Genomic DNA, 25,996 nt, shown 5'->3' with positions numbered 1-25,996 from the left:
CCCCAAGTTTTCCTGCCGTTCCCTCAGTGCCAATCTCCCTGAAAATGCTTAGTCACTTCCCCCTCCCCTCCCTGGTACCTTGTCCATCACTCGGCTCCCCATCCCATTCTTCCAGAATCTTCTGGGTGTCGAGGGATTGGATGAGGGCATGGGGTCCCTCCCATAGGTTTCCCCCATTGCTTTTTGTATCTGTCTATCCTTTCACCTTCCACTCCCCCAAATCACTCCATTGGTCAATGGGCATTCCCTTCCCCTTTTTACCACCCCAGTATTTAAAATGTTGCAAAAGCTTCGAGTCTACTTTTGGCTGCTGGATACTCTGTAATTTGGAGCTCCCCAGAGCCTGGATTAAAACTGAAACTGTTTTCCTAGCCTTGAGTCGACTCCCTTATTACCTCCTCAGACGCCGCCTCTCCTCCAAACAAGGCAGAGAGTGTAACTTTCTGCCTTAGCCGCTCCCCAACTCTCCTCAAGATCCAGTGCGAGAGCATGTTTTTTATTCTTTCAGTGTCTGTTCACACCCCCCCCATCTCACTCCTAACCCCCTTTTCTCCAAGATGTGAATCCTCCCTTCCCCTGCCTCTTTCCCTGCCTCTTTTCCCCAGAACAGTCCCTGTCTATTTAGTGAGGTTCAACACCCTATTGGTTACCTTGTGTTACTCCACTCCCCTGTTTCCCCTGATAAGTTTATATGTTAGTCCTGCCCCAAACTCCTCCCCTGTTATTCCCCTATTGGTTGCTGTTCCTATACCCCTCCTCATAAGTTCTTGTATAAAACATCTGTCCGCCCGCCCCAAGGGGTCTTGGGCCACGCAAAATAAACGGAACCTGTTCACCCCCAAGTCCCGTGCCGCCTCAATCTGTCCCCGCGCCGACAACTGGGACCGCAGAGCTTCACAGGGGGACCGGCCGCCCCCCTCCTCTTCCCTCGCCGCCCAGAATGCCCACGCTCGGGGTGTCGCGGTGAAAGGCTGCCGACCGCAACACAACAATCCAGGGGAGTGACCCCCGCAGCTGACTGTGTCTCTGCCAGGCAGCAGAAGTTAGGGGGCTTCAGATTAGCACAGCGGGAGAAGCCCTAGTATCCAACACAAACATTCCCCAGATGGGGAGAGAATATACACCCCACAAGCTGAGCTGTGGTTCTTCCTGCATAATTGCGGAGAAAACATCAAGAAATGAAATGGAAAATCTATTGCTGCTCTGGCACAACAGGTGTGTGAATTGAAGGAAGGCAAGACTCAGAGAGGAAGTTCCCCAATAAAGAAAGCAGGTCCAGTTGCCTGTAGTCAAATTGCCAGGTATGATGATTATGACATGTCCGATCCCCTATAAAGAACCTCTAAGATATATGCCCAAGAAAAGAAAGATAAACAAGCTTAGAGAAACCCTGCCTCTAGCCAGGTAGAGGCAAGGGAAAATCGTGTTTTCTCGACTGCATAAGTTTGTTGGCCTGGTGTTGGGAAGGATAGATAAATATGATTGTCTAGCAGAAGAACCGCAATAGTACAGCCGGGATGAATATCATGCCCCCTACTGGCTGGACAATACCCTTACCTACAGATAGGTCCAAAAGTCAAATGGACTGTTCCATCTCACCCCCCAGAATGTATGGTTCATCCCACACCTGTAACCCTCCCCTGAAACATCAAGTGCCTGTAACCCCATTGGCCCAAGTCTTGTTCCAGCCCACCTTGAAGCCCCCCTTGATAAGGGGCCTCCGAAGGGCCAGACGCTCTCTTGGATCTTCCCTTCCCCTCTTGGAACTTCCTCCCTCCTCCTGGATTCCCCCTCCTGGAGTCCCTGCTCTTCCCTTTGTCTTCCCCCTCCCCCATCACCTCAGGCTCGGCCACGTGCTGTGTCTAGCAGCTCGAGGCAGGACCTCTCTCCATCCCAAATAAACCTTATCCTCCAAGAGCAATCAGCAGAGATCTCTCATCTGTATCCACCCAAACCATCCTGGAGCCCTCTAACATCTTTACAGACTGGCGCCCAACTTCGAATACGACCCCACGGTGACCTGCAACCACACCCGTCTGGATGCCTTTCCAGCTCTTCTACCTGTAGGACACCTCTCCATGGATGGTAACTAAATAACCAGGTGTTTCCTCCCCATCAGTGTTGTGAGCACGGCATTTCGTTGCTAGGCAGTGTCAAAGCCGGAGCTCTTTAAAAATTGCCAAGGCAATCCTCGAGCACCGTGACTCGTTACCAAGTAGCAAGTTTTCGGAGCCCTTGGAGGATTTCTGCCCGTTACATTCCAGAGAGCAGGCGACCGCTGCGGATCAGTGGCGACCTGAAGCTCTGTGGGGAGACTTGCCATGGCACGCTGCCACGTGCAGAGAGCAAAAAGCGAGCACTGCTTAGCACTGCCCGCGCTGAAGCTCTGAGGGGGGTCTGGAGCTACCGAGCACTGGAAGCCATCCCTGAGTGATGCCCGAACCCGGAGCTCTGAGGAGACCCCTGCGGAGGGTCCTCAGCACCGACTGGAGTGTACGTCGGAACCTGACAGAGGACCCCGCTTCTGCGACACTGAGGTGAGCCACACCGGTTTAAAAATGGGACAATCTCACTTTGCACCTGATCGAGATCTCTATAAGCAACTTAACCACCTTTTACGTAGCCATAACAGTACTTTGTCTAAGAATGAGTTAAAAAACCCTCTAGAATGGATTTTACTTAACTTCCCGAATGCCGATTGTTCCGCGGTGTTTTGTAGAGACTTTTGGGACTCAGATGGAAATAAACTTTTTAATGATATTTCACAGCGCGATCCCGATGCTTGCGAACTACTTCCGGCGTATAGGATGTTGGCCAAGCTGTGCGCTTCTCAGAAGCTGCCGATAGCCGCCGAATCCCCCCCGCGCCGCGCGGAACCCCCCCCCCCGCCCCCCCCCCCCCCCGGCGGCCACGCTGTCCCTGCTGCGCGTCCCGGAATCCCCGCCGCGCTGCGCAGAAACCCCCCCCCAGCGGCCATGTCTTCCTTCCTGAGCCGTTCTGCGGACCCCGCCTCCGTCCCACCCACGCCTACAGTGACGTCTGTCCCAGCTATGGTGGCCACTATAGCCGACCTTTTGCAGAGTCAAACAGCATCTTTTTTGCAGGTGCAAAGTCAAACAACAGCTGCGATCCTGCAAGCGCTGCACACTTTCGCCGCCACAGCCGCCCCACCTCAGCCCATCCCCTGCCAGCCCCCCCCCCAGCTGCGGGAAGCCGTTTCGGGATCCAGCGCCGCGCCCCTGGCTTCCCCCTTCCTCCTGGACCCGCGGCGGGTCCCCCCGCCGGCCGCTAACCCGGTCCCCTCCACGCTTTCTGTGCCCGAACGCCCCCAGCTGCACGGAGATGTTCCGGGACCCAGTGCCACGCCCCTGGCGGCTTCACCCCTCCTGGACCTGCGGTGGGCCCCCCCAGTGGCCGCAAACCCAACGTCCCCACCCCCCCCCACCGCTGTGCCAGAACCAACGGCTTTAGTTAAACAACCCCGGCCGCTACCACCGCCACCACTTCTGGGTTCCTCACCTCTACCACCATATCCCTTCGCGTCCCTTCCTCCGCTGGAACTACATTCTACAGCTGCAACCAAAGCTACAGCTGCAGGGTATCCTTCCGCAGAGGCACGCTCCTCCCAGGTGCCTCCGCCGACAAGCTCCATCCCTCCTACTCTTCTGCCTCAGCTTACAGCAAGCAGTACCCCACCACAGCTTGGCACAGAAACCACGCAGCGAGAGGGAGAAGGAAACAATGTGACAGCAGCTTTGACAAATAAAGGACAGACAGAGAACTATTTTACCCCTGCAAACCCTAAACCTCCTATCCCGAACTTACAAAATTCTCGGCAAAGTGGTGACAATCTCCAACTGACAGACTGCCTTGGAATCAAATGTGATAGTCACAAAGAGGACAGTCTGAATCCCCAAGCCATACCAGTGGTATTCAGCCAGCAAACAGTTGTCCCATCTCAGGATGTGAAAGAAGTCCTAAAAGCAATCAAGGACAGTGGTATCTCCTTTTCCTACTTTAAACCACTGTTAAAAGGTACCATAGAAAAAACACACCAAACCTTAAAACGCATTTTAAATCAACAGAAAGGGGGAGTAGAGCAGGCTGCACCTCAAAGGAGGTTGAATAAGGCTCTGTATGTTTACAATTTTCTAAATAGCTCTGCAGGAGAGCCTCCCCCCCCCCCCCCTTCATTTATAGACATTTCCTGAAAAGCAAAAAAGTAAAAAAATAAAGGGGCACCCCCCAGTTTTGGTCAAAATCTTAGATTCACGACATATACAAGGTCCACACACTCTTCTAATATGGGGGGAAAGGTTTTGCTTGTGTTTCTACAGGTGGAGAACTCAAATGGGTCCCAGGAAAGAATGTGAAGCCCTACCATGCACCGAAATCCGCTGGCACCCCTACACCAGACAGTACCTCTGCAAATACAAGCCAAGAGGCAAGCACCCAAACCTGAACTGCGCTGAGTCATCAGGAGAAAATGACCTTCCAGAAACAGGACTTTTATTGTTTATATGCATGCATGCTGCTTTTGTTCTTCTGTTTCAGTTTTTGTATTGAAGTTTTACCTGTAAGTCAACCAAAGACAAATGCCTGGGTTGCCTTAGCCAAGCCTGCAAGCTCTGACACCACCTACATATCTAACACAAACCCTAACAAACCTTTTTCAACCCGTTTAATTATAAGACCTTTCCCAAAAAATTCTGATAATGCCATCCCTACTATAATCAGTGATTTGATAACAATTAATCCATCTCAGCTACACAGTTTATTTAATGGTTTGAGCCTTGAACCTTAGCTAAAGGAACTCTGTAAAATAAGCTTGATTGTTGCAGTAGTAATAAGTATAGTTTTAGTAGCATTACCCTGTAAACCTCCAAGTGTGCAAAAAATAGTGGTTAAGTCAATATTTAGTATTTCAAATGGTTCAGTGAAAACAGGGGAGATGTTGGGAAGGATAGATAAATATGATTGTCTAGCAGAAGAACCACAATAGTACAGCCAGGATGAATATCATGCCTCCTACTGGCTGGACAATACCCTTACCTACAGAGGGGTCCAAAAATCAAATCCCTCCCCCATCACCTCAGGCCCAGCCACGTGCTGAGTCTAGCAGCTCGAGGCAGGGCCTCTCTCCATCTCGAATAAACCTTATCCTCCAAGAGCATTCAGCAGAGATCTCTCGTCTGTATCCACCCAAACCGTCCTGGAGCACTCTAACGTCTTAACAGCCTGGCACATCAAAACCACAAAAATATAAGGCTTTGGTTGATACTGGTGCACAGTGCACATTAGTCCCATCGAGACATGTGGGGGCAGAATCTCACTCCATCCCTGGCGTGACAGGGAGATCACAAGTCTTTACCTTAGTGGAAGCTGATGTGAACCTGACTAGAAATGAGTAGAAAAAGCACCCTATTGTGATTATCCCAGAGGCTCCATACATTTTGAGCATAGATTACCTCTGAAGGAGATATTTTAACCACCCAAAAGGACTCAAGTAGGCATTTCAGAAAGCAGTTGCAGTGACAGAGGACATCCAACAATTAAACACCTTACCTAGACTATCCAAGAATCCAACTACAGTGGGACTTATGAAGGGAGAAGAGCAAAAGGTACTAATTGCCACTTCAACAGTTGTCATGGTTTGACACGGGAAGAGAATTTTTTTTAGAAGGGAGAGGTTCATCCAGTCAGGGGTCAGGTTTAGATACTGACACTTGGGGTGACCAATTGAAGGTGGACACGCCTCTGAGAACACAGAGGGGTTAAAAGCGGAATTGCCAGGAGGACTCGTCCTTCTTTGGTTCCGGTCACCGCATGGTACGGACCTTCCCCCCCCAGCCCGGGCTGGGTGGGGGAGGGGAGCCATGCGGCCTGTGGAGGTAGGCCCAAGGGTGGAGGGGCTGCAACCAGACCTGGCCCCCTGCAGATGGAAGGGTGGATGTCATGGTTTGACATGGGAAGAGAATTTTTTTTTCAGAAGGAAGAGGTTCACCAGTCAGGGGTCAGGTTTAGATACTGACACTTGGGGTGATCAATTGAAGGTGGACACGCCTCTGAGAACACAGAGGGGTTAAAAGCGGAATTCCCAGGAGGACTCGTTCTTCTTTGGTTCCGGTCACCGCATGGTACGGACCTCTCCCCTGCCCAGCCCGGGCTGGGTGGGGGAGGGGAGCCATGCGGCCTGCACAGGTAGGCCAGGAGGTAAAGGATCGGAACCGGCTGGGTCAGCTCCTGCAGATGGAAGGGTGGAGAACATCTGGGATGTCTTTGTTCCCCCCCCCCCCCCCCAAGCCAGAGGGAAAAGAGATAGAGAGCCAGCAAACACCTAGAAGTTTGCCGGCGGAGGAGAAAGAGAAGGGGGGGGGGAAATGCCCAGCGTGGGAGACTAGAGAAAGAGTCCTGGGCTGAGATTGCAGCCGTCCGGGGAGTCCGGGAATTTTAACCCTTTCCTGTGTTATGAAGGCTTTATGAAATATTGCTCCTCCTGAATTTGAAGAAAAGAGAGACAGCTTGAAACCTCAGATGTTCAGAGAAGAAGGTTGGGGGCAGATGATAGAGTGGCCTTTGGCTGGACTCTGCTTGTTTACCATAAACTGAACCACTCTTTCTTTCAAGAGGGACTGCATTTTAGGGAGATGCATTGGTTGAGCCAAGAGACCTTCTGCAGCAACTACCAGTTTGGAGTGGACAGAAAGAGAGCTGAGGAGGGTGTGAAGATGCCCTCCATCTTCAGGAAGAAGAGAAGGCGATCTCTGTCTTTTGGACCCTCGGCCCCAGGGGAAAATGGGGGGGACTCTAGTCCCAAATTGTGATACTGGACTGTTGTTCCTGGTGGTCCTTGGCAAAGCATCCTTAAAGGGGCCCTATAAGCAGTCTCTGTCCATGCCCGGTGGTGAGAGCACTGGGACATGGAGAGAAGAGTGTCACATTAGCCGGTCTGGACGGTGCTACGTGTGACATTGGAAACACAAAAGGTGGCAGTTGTGTTTCCTGGGGGTCTATGGTTGCAAGGGGGACTCCTCTCTTCCCCAATGGACTCAGTATTGATTATATTGAAGGATGAAAACTTGATTAAGAATCCAAATGGGTCTCGCTGGGGTTTGGTGGAGTTGGGTGGAAGGAGGAGAAATATTTTGGAAGGTTTTCATTTCGAATTTTGTGTGTTTTTTTCCTTTCCTTTCTTTTCCTTTTATAGTAGTAGTAGTAATAGTGTAATAAAGCTTTTTCTTTTGTTATTAAGTTTAGCCTGCTTTGCTCTGTCCTTGATCACATTTCACAGCATTTGATTGATAAGTTGTATTTTCATGGGGCGCTGGCATTGTGCCAGCGTCAAACCATGACAGTGGAGAAATCTGGGATGTCTCCGTTCCCCCCAGAGTCTCTCTCTCTCCCAAGAGAGAAAAAGAGATGGTGGTGGTTTTGCCAGCAGTTCACCGCAGGGAAGGAGAAGAGCGGGGGGGGACGCAAGGTGCCCAGCCGGGCTGTGGGAGCTGGAGCCTGGGCAGCGAGCCATCCTTGGGAGTTGGGACTTTTAACCCTTCCTGAGAAATGAAAGCTTTGTGAAATTTTCTCCTCCTTGGTTTGAAAAAAGAGAGGAAGAGAGACAGCCTGAAACCTCAGATGTTCAGAGAAGAAGGTTGGGGGAAGATGATAGAGTGGCTTTTGGCTGGACTCTGCTTGTTTACCATAGACTGAACCACTCTTTCTTTCAAGAGGGACTGCATTTTAGGGGGATGCATTGGTGAGCCAAGAGACCTTCTGCAGCAACTACCAGTTTTGGAGTGGACAGAGAGAGAGCTGAGGAGGGTGTGAGGATGCCCTCCATCTTCAGGAAGAAGAGAAGGCGATCTCTGTCTTTTGGACCCTCGGCCCCAGGGGAAAATGGGGGGGACTTTAGTCCCAAATTGTGATACTGGACTGTTGCTCCGGGTGGTCCTTGGCAAAGCATCCTTAAAGGGGCCCTATAAGCAGTCTCTGTCCATGCACGGTGGTGAGAGCACTGTGACATGGAGAGGAGAGTGTCACACTGGCCGGTGTGTCTGGGCGGTGCCACGTGTGACATTGGAAACACAAGAGGTGGCAGTTGTGTTTCCTGGGGGTCTATGGTTGCAAGGGGGACTCCTCTCTTCCCCGATGGACTCAGTATTGATTATATTGAAGGGTGAAAACTTGATTAAGGATCCAAATGGGTCTCGCTGGGGTTTGGTGGAGTTGGGTGGAGGGAGGAGAAGTGTTTTGGAAGGTTTTCATTTCGAATTTTGTGTGTTTTTTTTTTCCTTTCTTTTCCTTTTATAGTAGTAGTAGTAGTAGTAGTGTAATAAAGCTTTTTCCTTTGTTATTAAGTTTGGCCTGCTTTGCTCTGTTCTTGATCACATTTCACAGCATTTGATTGGTAAGTTGTATTTTCATGGGGCGCTGGCATTGTGCCAGCGTCAAACCATGACAACAGTACAGAACAACTTGAGATACTGTAATTCCCATCCATAAGATGATCTGAGAGCTAAAGAACCAAAGAGTAGTCAGCAAAACCCGCTCACCCTTCAACAGCCCCATTTAGCCTATGTGTAAATTTGAAAGAAAATAGAGATCAACAGTAGACTACTGTACATTGAATGAAGTAACTCCACCAGTGAGTGCTGCTGTGCCAGACATGTTAGAGCTCCAGTACGAGCTTGAGTCCAAAGCAGCAAAGTAGTACGCCATAATCGATATTACAAATACATTTTTCTCCATTCCTCTGGCAGTAGAATGCAATCCTCAGTTTGCCTTTACACAGAGGGGAAATGCAGTATACCTAGAACCGACTGCCCCAAGGGTGAAAGCACAGTCCTACCATCTACCATAGACTGATCTAGACTGCACTAGAAAAGGGTGAAACTCCAGAGCATCTACAGTATATTGATGATATCATTGCGTGGGGGACCACAGCAACAGAAGTGTTTGCGAAAAGAGAGAAAATCATCCAAATCCTCCTGGAAGCTGGTTTTGCAATCAAGAAGAGTAAAGCTAAGGGGCCTGCTTGAGAGATCCAGTTCCTGGGAGTGAAGTAGCAAGATAGACAGCATCAGATTCCTACAGATTTCATCAACAAGATCACAGCTATGTCCCCACCAACCAACAAGAAAGACAAACTTTCTTAAGTGCCATAGGCTTTTAGAAAATACATATTCCTGAGTACAGTCAAATTGTGAGCCCTCTTTGCCTAATCACCCACAAAATGAACGATTTCCATTAGGGCTCTGAGCAGCAGCAAGCTTTCACCGAAATTAAACAGGAAATTGCTCGTGCAGTAGACCTTAGCCCAATCAAGACAGGACCAGATGTAAAGAATGTGCTTTACTCTGCAGCCAGGAGCCATAGTCTGTCCTGGAGCCTTTAACAGAAAGTGCCTGATGAAACTCGAAGCTGACCATTAGGATTTTAGAGGCAGAACAACAGAGAGTCTGAAGCTCACTACACCCCAACAGAGAAAGAAATCTTAGCTACCTACAAAGGAGTCCAAGCCACCTCAAGGTGATTAGTACAGAAACACAACTCCTCCTGGCACCCCGACTACCGGTGCTGGGGTGGATGTTCAGAGGAAAGGTTCCCTCCACCTACCATGCCACCAGTGCTACATGGAGAAAGTGGATTGTTCTCATCACGCAGCGTGCCCATATTGGTAAACTGAATTGCCCAAGAATTTTAAAAGTAAATACAAAATAGCCCAAAAGTTAAAGTTTTGGTGTGACAGATAAGGAACAAGAACCAGTGACACAAGCTGAAGAAGCTCCACCATACAACCAACTGCCAGCGGAGGAAACACGCTATGCTCTGTTGGAAAGGATGTATAAATATAATTGCCTGGCAAAAGATTCACAATAGTACAGCCAGGATGAAAACAATCCCCCCTACTGGCTGGACAATACCCTTACCCACAGATAGGTCCAAAAGTCAAATGGACTGTTCCATCTCAACCCCCAAAATGTATGGTTCATCCCACACCTGTAACCCTCCCCATAAACATCAGATGTCTGTGACCCCATTGGCCCAAGTCCTGTTCCAGCCCACCTTGAAGCCCCCTGATAAGGGGTCACTGAGGGGACAGACACCCTCTTGGATCTTCCCCTCTCTTGGAACTTCCCCTCTCTTGGAATCCCCGCTCTCTTGGAACTTCCACCCTCTCCTAGAGCATCCTCTCTACCCCTTGTCTCTCCCCTCCCCCATCCCCTCAGGCCTTGCCACATGCTGCATCTGGCAGCTCCAAGCAAGACCTTTCACCATCCCTAATAAAATATATATTCTAAGAGCAGCCTTCAGAGATCTCTCGTCTCCATTCATCAAAGCCATCCTGGAGCTCAGCCTTCCCTACAATGCTCTTTTCGCTGACAGTACTTATTGCATTGTAGAGATGAATCAGAAGTAGAAAGCAGCTGTATGGAGCCCCACATGACAGTTCGCAGAAGCCACTGAAAGAAAAGGTAGATAAAGCCAGTTTGCTGAACTCAAAGCCGTTCAACTGGCCATAGACATTACAAAAACGGCGAAGTAGCCAAAGCTCTACCTCTACACTGATTCATATATGGTAGCCAATGCTCTGTGAAGATGGCTAGAGAGATAGAAAGAAGCTAACTAACAGCGTAAAAGAAAACCAATTTAGGCTGCTGAAAAGTAGAAAAACATTGCTACCCAGGCAGAAAAATTACCTGTGGAAGTTCGCCATGTAGATACCCATGTCCCCAAAAGTAAAGCTAATGAAGAACAGCAAAACAATCAGCAGGAAAATCAAGCTGCAAAGATAGGGGTGTCAAAGATAGACCTCGATTGAGTACACAAAGAGGGAGTTGTTCCTAACACAATGGGCTCATGATGCCTCAAGCCATCAGGGTAGAGATGCCACCTATAAGTGGGCACAAGACTGAGGAGTAGATTTAACCATAAACAATAATTCTCAAGTAATCCCATGACTGTGAGACATATGCTGCCATCAAACAAGCTAAGCAAGTGAAACCCCTATAGTATAGTGGGCAGTGGTCCAAGTACAAGTATGGGGAGGCCTGGCAGATTGACTACATCACACTGCCCCAGACACACCAAAGCAAGCGTTACGTGCTCACAATAGTAAAAACCACCACGGGATGGTTGGAAACCTACCCTGTGTCTCGTGCTACAGCCCGTAACACCATCCTGGGCCTTGAAAAGCAGGTCTTTTGGAAGCATAGTACCCCTAAGAGGATGGAGTCAGACAATAGGAGTCATTTCAAGAACAGCCTTATCAACACCTGGGCTAGGGAACATAACATTGAGTAAGTGTACCATATCCCCTATCATGCACCAACTGCAGGAAAAGTAGAGAAGTACAGTAGACTGTTAAAAACCAGCTTGAAAGCATTGGGTAGGTGATCTTTCTAAAACTGAGAGCAACATTTAGCAAAAACCATCAAGTTAGTTAACACCCGAAGTTCCACCAATCGAGCAGGTCCTGTAGAGTCTGAGTGCCTGAATATAGTAGACAAAAATAAAGTCCCAGTGGCACATGTCAGAAGTTTGTTAGAGAAGACACTGTAGATCAATTCTGCCTCGAGTACAGGCAAACCCATTTTGTGGGATTCTCTTTACTCAGGGACGAGGTTATGCATAGTAGATAATGCCAAGAGTTAGTACAACATGATGTGTACTTCAGCAATATCTGATTGTAGAGTGAGACTCATATGCAAATATCACTGTTTACTGGATATTACTACCATTGTCTGTACATTAAACCACACAGACATGAGACAGAAGGAAATGTGTGTCAAAAGTTTAAGCAAGTGAAATAGAAGGAAATGTGTCTGAATAAGTGAAAGATAGAAGTTTTTACTTGATGAAGTTTTTACATGATGTTCAGTAGTATGTTGACAATATGGAGATAAAGAGTTGAATGTCCTAAGGTGACATTATGGTGCTTATATCCCCAATTGTGTGTTGTGTTTATACTTAATATTATGTTCGGTGCCTCCAGGACTGACTCTAAAAAGTGAAAGTTTGTTTTGTCTTATTACCACCCAGCTCACCTCCCCCCATAGTCTGTCTAAGAGAAGCTAAAATTTGATGACTTGCTTACTTACTTATTTGCTTGCTTACTTTCACTTTGCTCTTACTCCTGCTTTTTTGCTTTTGCCCTTACTTTTGCTTTTACTTATTAGTTAGTTTAGCTAAGCAGTCCAATTTTTTCCCTAGACTGTTTTTTCTTTCCCTTTCCTGAAAACCATCCAAAGCTGCTCCAAACTGGGACCTGGGAAACACCAAGAAACACCGAGAGCCTACATTTTGTGACCTGCAACAGCCATCCCCATCGCCAGAGACCGATAACTAAGTGACCACTCCTAGGAGAGACTTTCTGGATTTGTCATCTCTTCAGAGCACGAAAAGAGTTTTGTCATCTAGTGTTGTTTTTTTTTGTATTAGAGAGTGTTTTACTTGTTAAAAAAACAGGTTTTTTCCACTTCTCTGCAAAGAAATTCTTCCCAAACTGTTATGTGTAGTAGATATAATTCACGCCATTTCTAATATGATATATGTGATATTGAAGATTTGTTAGAGTATACATGTTTGTATTAGGATTCCCCCCCCACCCTCACAGGCACAAGTAAGACCGGGTGTAGATTGGAAACTGATTTACAAGTAAGACAGTACGGCTCGCCAGGAGATGAGCCATGTCTGGGGAGATACAGAAACCCCAGGTACTAATCGTTCGCGTGAACGACCCGAGATGGATATCTTGGAAATCCTCAGGCAGATACATGTGAATACAGCGTTCCCGAATTCCCGTAAATTTCATCAAGGGATTCAACAAACTCCAGACACTGATTTGTTCTCCCTCATCACCAAAAAAGAAAATCTTATTAACATATGGACTCTGAATAGAAGAAAAGACTGATTGCTGAAATCTTGGCCTCAGGCGGAATTTTCCCTATAAAAACCGCTTGTACCAGAATGGAGGTGTGTGGGCATGGAGGAAAACCTCTGATGAGGCTGACTCCTTGTTGCACACCCAGGGCCGACCCCGGGCTTGGCTCTGTTCTTTCCTTGTGGCTGGCTAGATAGAATTTGATTTCAAAATAAATATTTTATTTTTCATATTAATTTGGCTGGACAAATTTTCATTTATAACACAAACCAAGTGGGAGATGGTCCATAGGAGTTCACTTTCTAAGAACTCCTTCCAGAAGTTTTATCCCAAATTTGCCCTAAACCAAGACAGTGGGTGAGGCAGAAAGGGTTTTTTTCCGTCCCTGCAGAGGCACTCTCCAGGGAGACGTGGTCTCTCATGGGAGGCCGTCTCATGGACCCCCTGTTTGATGATTGCTCTGTAGACGTGAGACCACTGTTGATGCAGTGAAAAATGTTGGACGCGGTTTGGCAGTGGTCTGGATTTTGTAGCTCTCGGAGTTCTCTGGGGGACCCGTCCGTCTCGGATGTGGACTGTTATGGGTAATAAGCATAATTTGCGCCATTCCTTGTATGGAATATATAATGTAAATACTTGTTAGATTATACCTCGTTTGTACTAGCCTCCCCCCCCTTCTCCCCTCCGAGACCGGGTGTATGTTGGAAACTAATTTACAAGTAAGAATGTACGGCTCGCCAGGAGATGGGCCATGTCTGGAAAACTGCGGGAGACCCCAGGCGCTGATCATCGGGTGAACGACCCGAGATGGATATCTTGGAGATCCCCGGACAGATACATGTGAATGCAGCGTTCCCATAAATTTCATCACGGGATTCAACAACTCCGGACACTGAATTATTAACATATGGACTCTGAATAGAAGAAAGGACTGATTGCAAAAATCTTGGCCTCAGGCGGAATTTTCCCTATAAAACTCACTTGTGCCAGGCTGGAGGTGTGTGGGCATGGAGGAAAACCTCTGATGAGGCTGACTCCTTGTTGCACACCCAGGGCCGACCCCGGGCTCAGCTCTGTCCTTTCCTTGTGGCTGTCTAGATAAAATTTGATTGCAAAAAAAATAATTTATTTTTCATATTAATTTGGCTGGACAAATTTTCATTTATAACATGGACGAAGGGGAATTTGTGTTCCTCCAGGATGCAGGCGCTTCCCCTTCTCCCCAAGACGGTGAGCCGGAAGACGGCTCCTCCTCTGGGGTGGATTGGCCTCCCAGCCAGCTGGCCCCGAGCGATCTGTCGGTGGACGGAGCCCCGCAGGCTTCTGGGGGCCCGGTGGAGCTGGCTCGGCCTCCCCGGCCACCCCACCCCATCCCATGCCGCGGAGGTAGCAGGCTGGGGGAAAACCCACCCTCTCTTTGTGCTTTCCCGGCACGAGGGGGCGAGGGAGGGGGCCTTGGATCAGCCCCCGCCTTTGATTGCGTCTGATTCGGTAACGACACTTTGTCCAAATTGCGGCGTTTCTACGACATACCCCCGGGGGACGGCGGGAGCGGCTTCGGCCGCTCCGAACTCGGGCTTGCCTTCCGGGGGAGCGGCGTCTCCCATTTCTGAGCCTGCGCAGCCCGCTGGGTAGGCGCAGGCAGTGGAAGCCGCCAAAGGCGGGGCGTTGATCGGTGTTCCGTCAGGCCCCGCCCTGGCAGGCGGGCAGCCCGTCCCGCCCCGCTCGGCGGGGGCGGTGCCTGCTGTGCGACTCCGCGTCACGGGTCCGACGCTCCTTGGGGGCATGCCAGACTCCCTTGTGTTGCCCCGCGGTGACGTGGCTCCATGCGCCGCGTCTCTCTCTGCGCCCTACCCCTCCCCCGCGCCGGGAGAGGGGGGCGCTGCGCCGGCTTTGCGGTCCGCGCCGCCGCCTGTGGCCGCCCCGGTGCCCTCTGCCAGTGCTGCGGTGGACGGCACTGCCGAGCTACCGGCTGGTTCGGCCGCGCCTTCCCCGCCTTCCGCGGGTGTCGAGGCTGCGGCGCGGCGGGGCGTTGGGGTGTTTACCTTTAGCGCGACTGCTGACGCGGCCAGCGGGAGACCGGTAGGTTCCTGTGGCCGCGGATCCTCCCCGTCGGTTTTGTGGACCCTCCCCGCCTGTCATGTGACAGTGCGTCCGAGGGACCATGGGCGGTTTTGGCAGGAGATGTGCGACTCAACCTCCTCGCAGCGTCTCCAGGATCGCGGAGGAGGCTCCTCTGGTTCTGCTAATGCTGCGGGGGGCGTGGTGTCAAGTGATGTTGCGCCGCCTCGCAGTCAAGCGGCTGCCACTCTCCCTGTGGAGCCCACGGGACGGGACGGGGGACACGGCAGGTGATGCAACCTTACCAGGGGGTCCCCAGGCTTTCCCTGTGCTCAGGGGTGTTACTCACAACACCCACCAGCCTTTATCGTTTTAGATAGAGAAGAAAGTCCTTGATACAGTTGCTCAGCATGGTGTCGGGTCTGCTGAAGTTATGCAGATGCTCCAAATGCTTGCTGCTGAGCTGCTGACACCTTACAGCATTCGTTCTGTGGCACGTGATCTTTTTGACCCTGTGGAATTTGATGTTTTTGAGACCAAGTGGGCTTGCTTGGCAGCCAGCGCAGTGCAAAAGAATGCTACGCAGAGGCCGCAGGATCCCAGGAGTGCAGTTAGCACTGACATGTTGAGGGGCACAGGCAATTATGTTGATCCTCAGGGTCAAGCTGGATACGATCCCCTCGTGCTTGACCAGTGCCAGGCGCTAGGCTTGGCAGCAATGGTTCAGACCCTGGAAATGGCTGCTCTGCTGCAGCCATTTGCGACCATTGTCCAGGGGGGTTGATGAGCCTTTCATGAAATTTGCAGGGAGGCTGACTGCCTCTGTGGAGAGGCAGTTGGCAGATCCTGAGGCAAGGAGACTTGTGCTTGTGAACCTTGCAAGGAGCAACTGCAACACAGACTGGAAGAGAGTCATAGAGGCTTTTCCTGGTGAGCCTACTGTCTCGCAGATGGTAGAGGCCTGTGCAAACCTAGGCCCCTCAGTTCAGAAGATGGCTGCCTGGGCTACTGCTGCACAGCCGGTCTGGGCGGTGCCGCAGGGCTGGCATCAACAGCAGGGGAATGCTCAGGCCAACAACAAACAGGGGAAGAAAGCACAGAAGGGAAAACTTCCCATGTTCTTGTGTGGCTGGTGTGGAAGGCCAAACCATATGACAAATTTCTGCAAGGCAACTGTTCATGTTAATAGCCAAGCACTGCCAGGCCCAGGAAAAGGGAAGCGGAGCGTGAAGGGGAGGCGTACCCAGACACAAGTTCCTCTCCAGACCCCGGAGCCCATGGAGGTTTGCTCAGCCAGCTTGCAGCCAGCACCCATGGCTCAGCAGGTGTGGATGTCTGCACGGCAGCAACAGTTGTTTTATACTCATGTCAAATACACAAGGTTCCCCTGGATGCCTTTGGTCCCTTGGGTGAGGGTGCCTTCCTTATGGGGAGGTCTAGTGCCACCCTTCAGGGCATCATTGTGCACCTGGGGTTCATTGATGCAGACTTAACAGGGCAGATTTGTGCGATGGTCTCCACACCCACCCCCCCGTCATCATCCCGAAGGGGATGTGACTTGCTCAATTTGTGCCTTTTAAGTCTTCTGTTCACAGGATGGCTGACCAGTCGCGTGGGGCTGGCGGCTTTCGATCCAGTGGGCCGCCTCAAGTTCACTGGACCACTGTCCTGACCAAAGACCTTCCCGAGATGCTGTGTACCCTGTCCATCCCTGGTGCAACACCGTCGGAGATCTGCTTCTGTGGGCTTCTCGACAGCGGTGCTGACATCACGGTTCTCTCCCTTGCTCCTGTGAGAGACAGTACGAAGTTTTCTGCATTTGCCTCACGACTGTCGCAAGGACCCTGAAGACCCCTGACAGGAGCTCTGGCCTGGCCGAGGTGGATGCTGACGTTTGCCGAGTGACTGTTAGCAGGTGCACTCGCTGTGCTTCTACAGAACATTGCATTCGAACAGGTTGTGACAAGCGGTAGCTTGTACCTGTACCTGTATGCCCGCACCTGTTTCACAGATCAACGGGCTCTACACAATGGTCCATCAGGCTTGCCCACCTTCTGACCATATGCCACTCGCTTTGGCTAAAGACTTGTCGTGGTTTGACACGCAAAAAGAATTTTTCCGGAAGGAAGAGGTCAATTTGGCTATTGACCACTTGAAGGTGGACACACCTCTGAGAACACAGAGGGGTTAAAAGCAGAATTCCCAGGAGAACTCGCTCTCTTGGGTTCCGGTCAGGGTGCAGGGCAGGCTCTCCCCTGCCTGGCCCATGGCTGAGTGGGGATGGGGAAGGCCCGTGGCCTGACTGAGATAGGCCGAAGGGTGGAGGGGACTGGAACCGGGCTGGCCCCCTGCAGATGGAAGGGTGGAGAAATCTGGGACGTCTCTGTTCCCACCGAGTCGAGAGAGAGAGAGAAAGGGACAGCGGCGGTTTCATCAGCAGTACGCCGCGGGGAAGGAGAAGAGCGGGGGGCCGCAAGGTGCCCAGCCACCTGTGGGAGCTGGAGCCTAGGCAGTGAGCCATCCTGGGGAGTCAGGACTTTTTACCCTTCCTTGAGAAATGAAAGCTTTGTGAAATTTTTCTCCTCCTTGGTTTGAAAAAGAGAGGAAAAGAGACAGCCTGGGACCTGGGATGTTGGAAGGAGAAATTCTAGGTGGGAGGAGATGATGGAGTGGCTTTTTGGCTGGACTTTTTCTTGGTAGCCACAGACTGAACTGATCTTCTCCTCCAAGAGAGACTGTATTTTAGGAGGATGGCAGTGAGCCAAAGAGACCATGCTTCAGCAGCTGGGAAGGGGCAGAAGTGGAGCAAACAGAGAAAAGTTGGGAAGGTTGGCGGTGGTGCCCCCTGTCTTCAGAGAAGAAGAAGATAAGAAGATCTCTGTTCTTGGACCCTTGGCCCCAGGGGGAAATGGGGGGGACTGTGGTCCCGAAAATGAAAAACTGAACTGTTGTTTTTTCCCTCTTCGCAGGGCATCCTTGAAAGGAAAAATCCTAAAAGCAGTCTGTCCATCCATGCATTGGTGGTGAGAGCACTGTGCATGGAAAGGAGAGGGTCACCATGGCAAACTTTTTTCTCTGGGCAGTGCCATGAGTGACATGGAAACACAGGATGTGGCAGCTGTGTTTCTTGGGGGGTCTGTGGCACGGGACGGACTCGTCTCTCCCTCGATGGACTGAGTATCAATTGTCTGGAGGGTGGAAACCTGATTGGGGTCCAGGTTGTGTCTCACTGTGGTTTGTTGGATTTGGGTGGTGGGAGGAGGAATGCTTTGGAAGGTTTTCATTTTGAATTTTGTGTGGGTTTTTTTTTCCTTTTTTTTTTTCTTTTATAGTAGTATAGTAGTAGTAGCTTAATAAAGTTTTTCCCCTTGTTATTAAGTTTGGGCCTGCTTTTCTCTGTTCTCGATTGCGTTTCACTGCATTCAATTGAGAGGTTGCATTTTCATGGGGGCGCTGGCATTGTGCCAGTGTCAAACCATGACAAGACTATATAAACTGTAACCTTTTGGGAAGGCTTTGGTGCACCCCCACAGATGATGGCAAATCTATGTGGCTGGACCACTGAGGATCTCATCTCAGATGGTGGTAGCTATATTCCCCTTTCCCTCTTTTCTCTCTATTCTTTATTTCCTTTTTTTGTCCCCTCTATTGCATTTGCTGTTGGTACCTAAATAAAGGTGCATTTGTTGTGATTACACTGATGGTCCCCTGCTGTTTGCCTTTTTGCAGTTTTGGGATTGGCTAACGAACCATCACAACTCCCCGCACAAGTGGATTTTGACAGCCGCCTGGCCTCCGGACTGGTCCCTGAATCCAGTGGAGACGCCTGTCGCGGGACTGGGGGGAACGGCGTGATGTTACGTGAGCCAGCGGTCCATGCAGGTCACGAATCCAGAGGGACAGACGGCCTGGATTAGGCCTCATGTTAGTTCTACTCCTGCTAACCTCTGGGGGTGGGATGTTCTGTGCGCGGGCGGGGGGGGGGGGGCGCATCGGGATGGGTTTTTGATGGGGGCCACTGCGACGAAGGGTGCAGAGTGTCCTACGCTTCCTATGCAGTGGCTGGTGGACAAACCTCTTTGGGAGAACCAGTGGGCCCTCCCTCAAGATAAATTGATTGCCCTTCGAAATCTAGTGCAGGAGCAGTTGGACCAGGGTGATCTGGAGCCTTCTACCAGTCACTGGAACACTCCTGTCTTCTGCATCAAGAAGAAATCTGGGAAATGGAGGTTGTTACAAGACCTCCGAAAGGTCAGTGACGTGATGGAAAGCATGGGAACACTGCAGGCAGGCATTCCATCGCCTAACATATTTCCTGCAGATTGGCCAATCTTCATTGTGTATTTGAAGGAATATTTCTTTACAATTCCTTTGCATCCCAATGACAGACCAAAATTTGGCTTCTCGGTGCCAGCAATTGACAATGCTCAGACCACACAGCGATATCAATGGAAAGTTTTGCCCCAGGGGGTGCGCAATTCCCCTGCCATATGCCAATGGTATGTGGCCCGTGCTTTATTTGGAGTTCACAAGCAGTTTCGTGATGCACGTCAATATCATTATATGGAAGACATTTTGGTGGCTGCATCCACCCAGGGTGAGATGCTGAGGACTCAGCCTCGGTTGCTCAATGGTTTGCATGCACATGGGCTGCAGGTGGCTCCAGAAAAGGTTCAACAGCAACCTCCTTGGAAGTATGTGGGGGTCAAAATTCTGGAACGGACAATCCAACACCAGGAGGTGCAATTTGCACACTCGGTGAAGACACTGAATGATGCCCAGAAGTTGATGGGTGTCATCACTTGGTTACATCCATACTTGGGACTAACCGATGCACAACTGTCTCCTGTGTATGATTCGTTGAAAGGAGACTCTGATCTAAAGTCACCTTGCACATTGACCCCTGAGGCACGTCAGGTGCTAGAGGAGGTTCAGCAGGCTGTTTCTGCCTGCCAAGTTTATTGCATTGATCTTTCCGTTGATGTCACTGTGTTCGTTACCACTCCAGATTCGCATCCCACAGGTATCATTGGTCAATGGAGTGACAAATGGTCCGATCCCTTGCACATCTTAGAATGGGTTTTCCTGCCCCATCAGCCGCAGAAGACGGCAACGACATTGGCTGAATTGATTGCTCGGTTGATAATCAAATGTCGGCAATGGTGTTTGCAATTGATGGGTGCGGATACCACAAAGATCATACTCCCGATATCCCGGGAGGACTATGACTGCAGCTTTGCACACTGTGTGTCCCTGCAAAGTGCTCTGGAAAATTTTTAAGGGCAGATCACTTATCATTTGCCCAGCCACAAGCTACTGCAGGTGGCAAAATCCACACAAATGTCTTTGCAGCCCAAAAATAGCCAGGAACCCGTGCAAGAACCCACAGTCTTCACTGACGGTTCGGGGGAAACAGGAAAGACCATTGTTACTTGGAGGGATGGATCTAAGTGGCAGGTTCTGGAAGGTAATCAGGATGGGTCAGCCCAATTGGTTGAATTGAGGGCTGCTGTCATGGCATTTGAGAGATTTTCCCAGGAACCTTTCAATTTGGTCACAGAATCTGCCTATGTGGCTGATATCACACAGCGATTGGGTCATTCAGATTTGAAGGCGGTCAGTAATCCTGCCTTGTTTCGTTTACTGAAGACCTTGTGGTGTCCCATTCAGGCCCGGGTTCATCTGTTTTACATTCTGCATGTGAGGAGTCACACCAATTTGACCGGCCTTATAGTGGAAAGTGACACAAGGGCTGACAAGTTGGCCAACCCAGCATGGGTAGCACCTCAGCCTGACACACTCGCGCAGGCCAAGGCATCGCATGGGTTTTTCCATCAAAACGCACATACCTTGCAGAAGCAGTTTCAGTTGACGCCAACTGAGGCTCGTGACATTGTTGAGTCATGTGATGACTGTCATGAGCTTGCTGCGCCTTTTCCGGCAGGGGTAAACCCCAGAGGCCTCAAGGCCTTGGAGCTTTGTCCAACTGATGTCACCCAGATTGCCAAGTTTGGCCAGCTCAAGTATGTGCATGTCACTGTGGACATGTTCTCCTCTGCGATGTGGGCTTCTGCTCACACTGGAGAAAAGGCGCGTGATGTCCTTGCCCACTGGAGGCAGGCCTTTGCTGTTCTGGGCATACCTTCTGCTGTGAACACCAACAATGGTCCTGCTTATGCATCACAAAAGGTGCGGCAGTTCCTGCAGTAGTGGGGTGTGTCACACAAGTTTGGTATCCCTCATTCTCTGACTGGTCATGCTATTGTAGAACATGCTCATGGTACTCTGAAGCGGGTTCTTCAAAAACAAAAACGGGGAATGCAGGGTGAAACCCCGTACAGTCGGTTGGAAAAAGCATTGTACACCATCAATCATCTTACGGTGACACAGAACTCAAATAACCCTGTCATTTTGAATCATCATCTCTCATTGCAGGCTGCGGATGAGACACATCAGCCTCGAGCAAAGGTTTGAGTTCAGAATTTAGTCACCAAACAGCGGGAAGGTCCCTATGACCTTATCGCTTCGGGGCATGCGTATGCTTGTATGTCCACAGATACTGGGGCACGCTGGGTACCTTCGAAGTGTGTTTACCCTGACCTGCAACCGCAGACATAGAATCCAGCCGACGGGCAACATGGAAACTGTGACCAACCTGAAAGGCATCAAGTGGGTGAATTGTTCAGTGATGACTTGGATGCAGACGATGCGAGTGATCACTCCAATGATTCCTCCATTAATGGATGCTGAACCTTGTTCATTTTTTCTTTTCCTTTTTCTTTTTTTTTTTTTTTTTTACTGAGAAGGGTGAGATGTCTCCCTGATTTTTTAAGATTTTCTAAAGTCTTCTGTGTTTACATTCTTGTAGCACACTTTCTCACACAACTTTCTTTAAATAACCTATTGTTTTGCATTCCTTCATAGACGAGGCGAAATTTGATGGACTGGTAGTTTGTCCACTGTCGTTGGAGAGGTGGCACTGTCACCCTCAAAACCACTGTCACCTTTGGAAAACTATAAATGCTGGAGTCTGAAAAATAAACTAGTCTCTTTACCGTGACAATAGCAGTGACGGCGTCGTGATTTCTCATGTCCTATAGTGACACCCTCCAAAATCTGAGGATGAGTTTTATACATCAGGAGGCACAGATACCTGGCAGAGGATAGGAAGGGATGCAGTCCAGGATGGACAATTGGAAATTGCCTCTAAGCGATCAGTGTTTCCAGTCCGATAAAATGTCGGGGGTGTGGGAGGACCACAGTGGGAACAAATAAGCTTTGCAGAAATAAAAGAAATATGCAAAGCAGCTAAGTCTTATGGAAGAGAATCAGCATATTTCCGAAGTCTATTACAAGCCACCTCTTCAGCCAATGTATTTACCCCTCATGACCTAAGGCAGCTTTGTATGTCTTTGCTGTCTCTGACAGAGTATTCTTTGTGGGAACTGGAATGTAAATGTTTATTAAATGATTTTTTAAGAGGTTATGCAATAACTCCAGCCACTGCAAATATAACTCTAGACCAGCTTGCAGGGGAAGGAGCCCACATAGACCCACAAAGACAAGCAAGGGCTTTTAATAGACCAATCCTTCAAGATATTAAGGAAGCAGCAAGGACTGCCCTGCTCAAGGTGCCTGATGGGAATAAACCAGAATTAGACTTCACAGAAATTAAACAAGGGGTGGATGAGCCATACATAAAGGTTTTGGACCATTTAAAATTGGCATTTGTCCTGGTTCAGGGCAAATTTGGGGAAAGAACCCCAAAAGGTTTCCTTTAGGAAAGCAGACTCAATTGGCCGCTCCCCCCAACCAGTTCGGGAAAGATACCTCTTTGGAGAAAAGTGGAAAAAACCTGTTTATTAAACAAGCAAACTTAAACAATATTAAACAATGAAACTTCTTTCCACTCCAAGAGAGAGACAAACTCAGAAAAAGTCCCCCCGGGCTGCAGCTCAGCTCACTCAGTCTCTGATCAGTCCCTCCAGTGCTGGAAATGCTGCGGCCCAGGCCTGGCCTGCTGGGCCACAGGTGTGAGCTGCTGCTGCTCTTCTGGTGCTCAGTCCAGAGCAGGTCAAGAGAAAGGAAAAAAAAACACAGTCCAGGGAACTTCTTTGCCTCAGATAGCTAAAACTAACTAGGAAAAGCAAAGGAGAACTCTCTCTCGCTGTCTGTCCGTCCACAGACAACACAGTCCAGGAGGAGGAATGTGGAGGAGGGAGTGCAGTTCTTGAAAACAATCTCCGTGCTTCTTCCCCCCCCCCCCTTCACTCCTGGAACAAGTCTTGAAGGTGTAGAACTTGTTATTCAACATAAACAGGGCAGACGATTGGGGATAAAGGCATCATACAGTCAACCTAGGACAGCATTGGATAAGCAAATTCCCATAGATCGTGCCAGAGAAGAGTAGAAGAGTTATTGAAACGGCTTGCAATTTCTAATGTGAATCCAATCTGCAAAAACATATTACGTGCATTGCTACAAGACCCTCAGCCCACCTTTACACAGCTAGTGGACACTTGCAGCTGCCTGGGTACATCTGCACATGCAGAAGGAATGCAGGCAGAGGTGCTAGCTAATGCCATCACAACTGCACAGGAAAACACCCTAAAGCAGCAGGAGAAAGCGGTAGAAATTGAAGCACAAACCCTAGCAGAGGCTCTAACAGCATTTAAAGGGTGTAATGGTTTGACACTGGCACAATGCCAGCACCCCCATGAAAATGCAACCTCTCAATTGAATACTGTGAAATGCGATTGAGAACAGAGCAAAGCAGGCCCAAGCTTAATAATAAAAGTGAAAAAAACCCTTTATTAAGCTACTACTACTATACTACTATAAAAGAAAAAAAGAAAGAAAAGCACACAACAAAACCCAAAATGAAAACCTTCCAAAACATTCCTCCTTCCCCCCCCAACTTCCAACAAACCACAGTGAGACACAACCTGGACCCAAATCAGGTTCCCACCCTCCAGATAATCAATACTAAGTCCATCAGGGGAGAGAGGAGTCTCCCTTGCACCATAGACCCCCAAGAAAGAGCTGCCACATTCTGTGTTTCCATGTCACTCATGGCACTGCCCAGAGAAAAAAGTTTGCCATGATAACACTCTCCTTTCCAATGCACGGTGCTCTCACCACCAATGCATGGATGGACAGACTGCTTTTAGGATCATTCCTTTCAAGGATGCCCTGCCAAGAGGGAAAAAACAACAGTTCAGTTTTTTATTTTTGGGACCACAGTCCCCCCCATTTTCTTCCTCCCCTGGGGCCAAGGGTCTCAGGAACAGAGATCTTCTTATCTTCTTCGTCTCTGAAGACAGGGGGCACCACCACCAACCTCCCCAACTTTTCTCTGTTCACTCCACTTCCGCCCCTTCCCAGCCACTGAAGCATGGTCTCTTTGGCTCACTGCCATCCTCCTAAAATACAGTCTCTCTTGGAGGAGAAAATCAGTTCAGTCTATGGCTAACAAGAAAAAGTCCAGCCAAAAGCCACTCCATCATCTCCTCCCACCCAGAATTTCTCCTTCTAACATCTCAGGTCCCAGGCTGTCTCTCTTCTCCTTCAAACCGAGGAAGAGTCAAATTTCACAAAGCTTTCATTTCTCAAGGAAAGGTTTGTAGTAGTAGGGACAGGCGAACGGAAGATCACGGGATGTGACGGAAAGACAGACCCTTCCCCCTCTCCCTGCCCCACGTTATCTATTAACCCCAGAAGCATGTAACCACACCTGCCCCAGTAGTTTTCCACTCTCGACTAACCCCTGAGACCCCACAACCCCCCTCTGACGTAGCAAAGACCCCCGAGACTATTTAAACCCACAAGATGAGATAATAAAGGCTTTTTGACAGTCCGCCACATTGGTGTCTGCGTGCGTCAATTAGCCCGAGTAGCCCGGGCGAGACCGGGCTGCCATGCTGCCTCCTTAGAACCAGGTCGCCAGTTGCCCTTTACAAGGCATGAAGGTTTCTATATCATTCCAACTGTGTTATCTGTCACCTGTTCACAGGAAATTACTGTATTAACTTTATGCCCAGACCCTCCATGTTTTCTACCTAAAAGACTAATCATAGCACAAGCTTTTCTCCTACCAGCGTCACGGAGCAACACATTCCTCATTGCTTGGACCAGGCACATCAGCCACGGGCAGCCTCAACTCACCTGTGTCCTGAAGCATCTCAGGGAAACCATCACCCTTCGCCTGATAGATACTGGAGCGGACATCACTCTGATATCAAAATGGCCACAGGACTGTGTGGGTATTCTCAGTTCAGTCAGAGAGAAAATGAAGGTTTCTAACCAGGCAGAAGCCTGGGAAACAGTTGAAAACGAATGTAAATAATTCTTTATCTCTCTTGTTGCTCACATTGTTTATAGACAAGTTCTGCTACTGTGCGTTATTTACTGCACACCAATGGTGTGCGGTGTTTTTATTTCAGGACCAATAGAATTGGTCTAGACAAAGCTCTCTATAAAAAGAGTGGTGTATTTGAAATAAAGCAGAGTTCTACTCTCTCGCCTTCTGAAGTGGAGTAATTTCATACCGTCCTGCCTCAACAGCGTCATCTGGTGACCCTTTGTGGAATTACAGCGTCGGCTGAAGAACCAAACCTCACGGTCTTGCGGGGGATTCTGTGGTGCAGCTCCACGCCAACAGCCTGGGGGCTGTGATTGTACACCATTGCCTTCTTGAGAAAGGTAACACTGAAACAACACGCCTTCTGGAGAAGGCTTGGTCCTGTTTGGACTGCAGATCGGTTTTTAGTAGCCGGAACTGAGCGGGACGGTTTTCCCTGAAGTAGCGGACTGTCTTGTCTCTAAAAAGTGGATGTCTGCTAAGGGAAGGTTTCCTAACAATGGGGGACCAGCCATCTACAGCTGATCGAGTGGTCTTGATCTCTTGGCAAGCCTGTGCCCCTCATATGGGAGTCCGAGTTTCCGATGAAGAGCTCGTGAGACTCCTGAGTTGGGCTCGGGACCGTGGATTTTCTGCGGACCCCAGGTGCGCCTTTGATGGTAAACTTTGGCACAATTTGGGGCGGTGCCTCATGA

The 25,996-nt window shown here is 49.6% G+C and overlaps 1 long non-coding RNA gene across 3 annotated transcripts; it reads left to right on the top strand.

Moving 5' to 3' along the window:
* The first annotated feature begins 13,981 nt into the window (after positions 1-13,981).
* Positions 13,982-21,998, top strand: LOC121468356 (uncharacterized). Of its 3 annotated transcripts, XR_012053384.1 has the most exons (5): positions 13,982-14,962; positions 18,671-18,865; positions 19,077-19,192; positions 21,377-21,409; positions 21,498-21,998. It is a non-coding gene; the product is annotated as an uncharacterized lncRNA (long non-coding RNA). The 3 variants fall into 3 exon arrangements; XR_012053385.1 differs by lacking the exon at positions 21,377-21,409; XR_012053383.1 differs by having other exon boundaries at positions 21,377-21,998.
* The last annotated feature ends 3,998 nt before the right edge of the window (positions 21,999-25,996 follow it).

This window comes from Taeniopygia guttata, chromosome W (assembly GCF_048771995.1).
Source record: "Taeniopygia guttata chromosome W, bTaeGut7.mat, whole genome shotgun sequence".
NCBI lineage: Eukaryota > Metazoa > Chordata > Aves > Passeriformes > Estrildidae > Taeniopygia > Taeniopygia guttata.
This window is presented reverse-complemented; position numbering and strand designations above follow the sequence as displayed.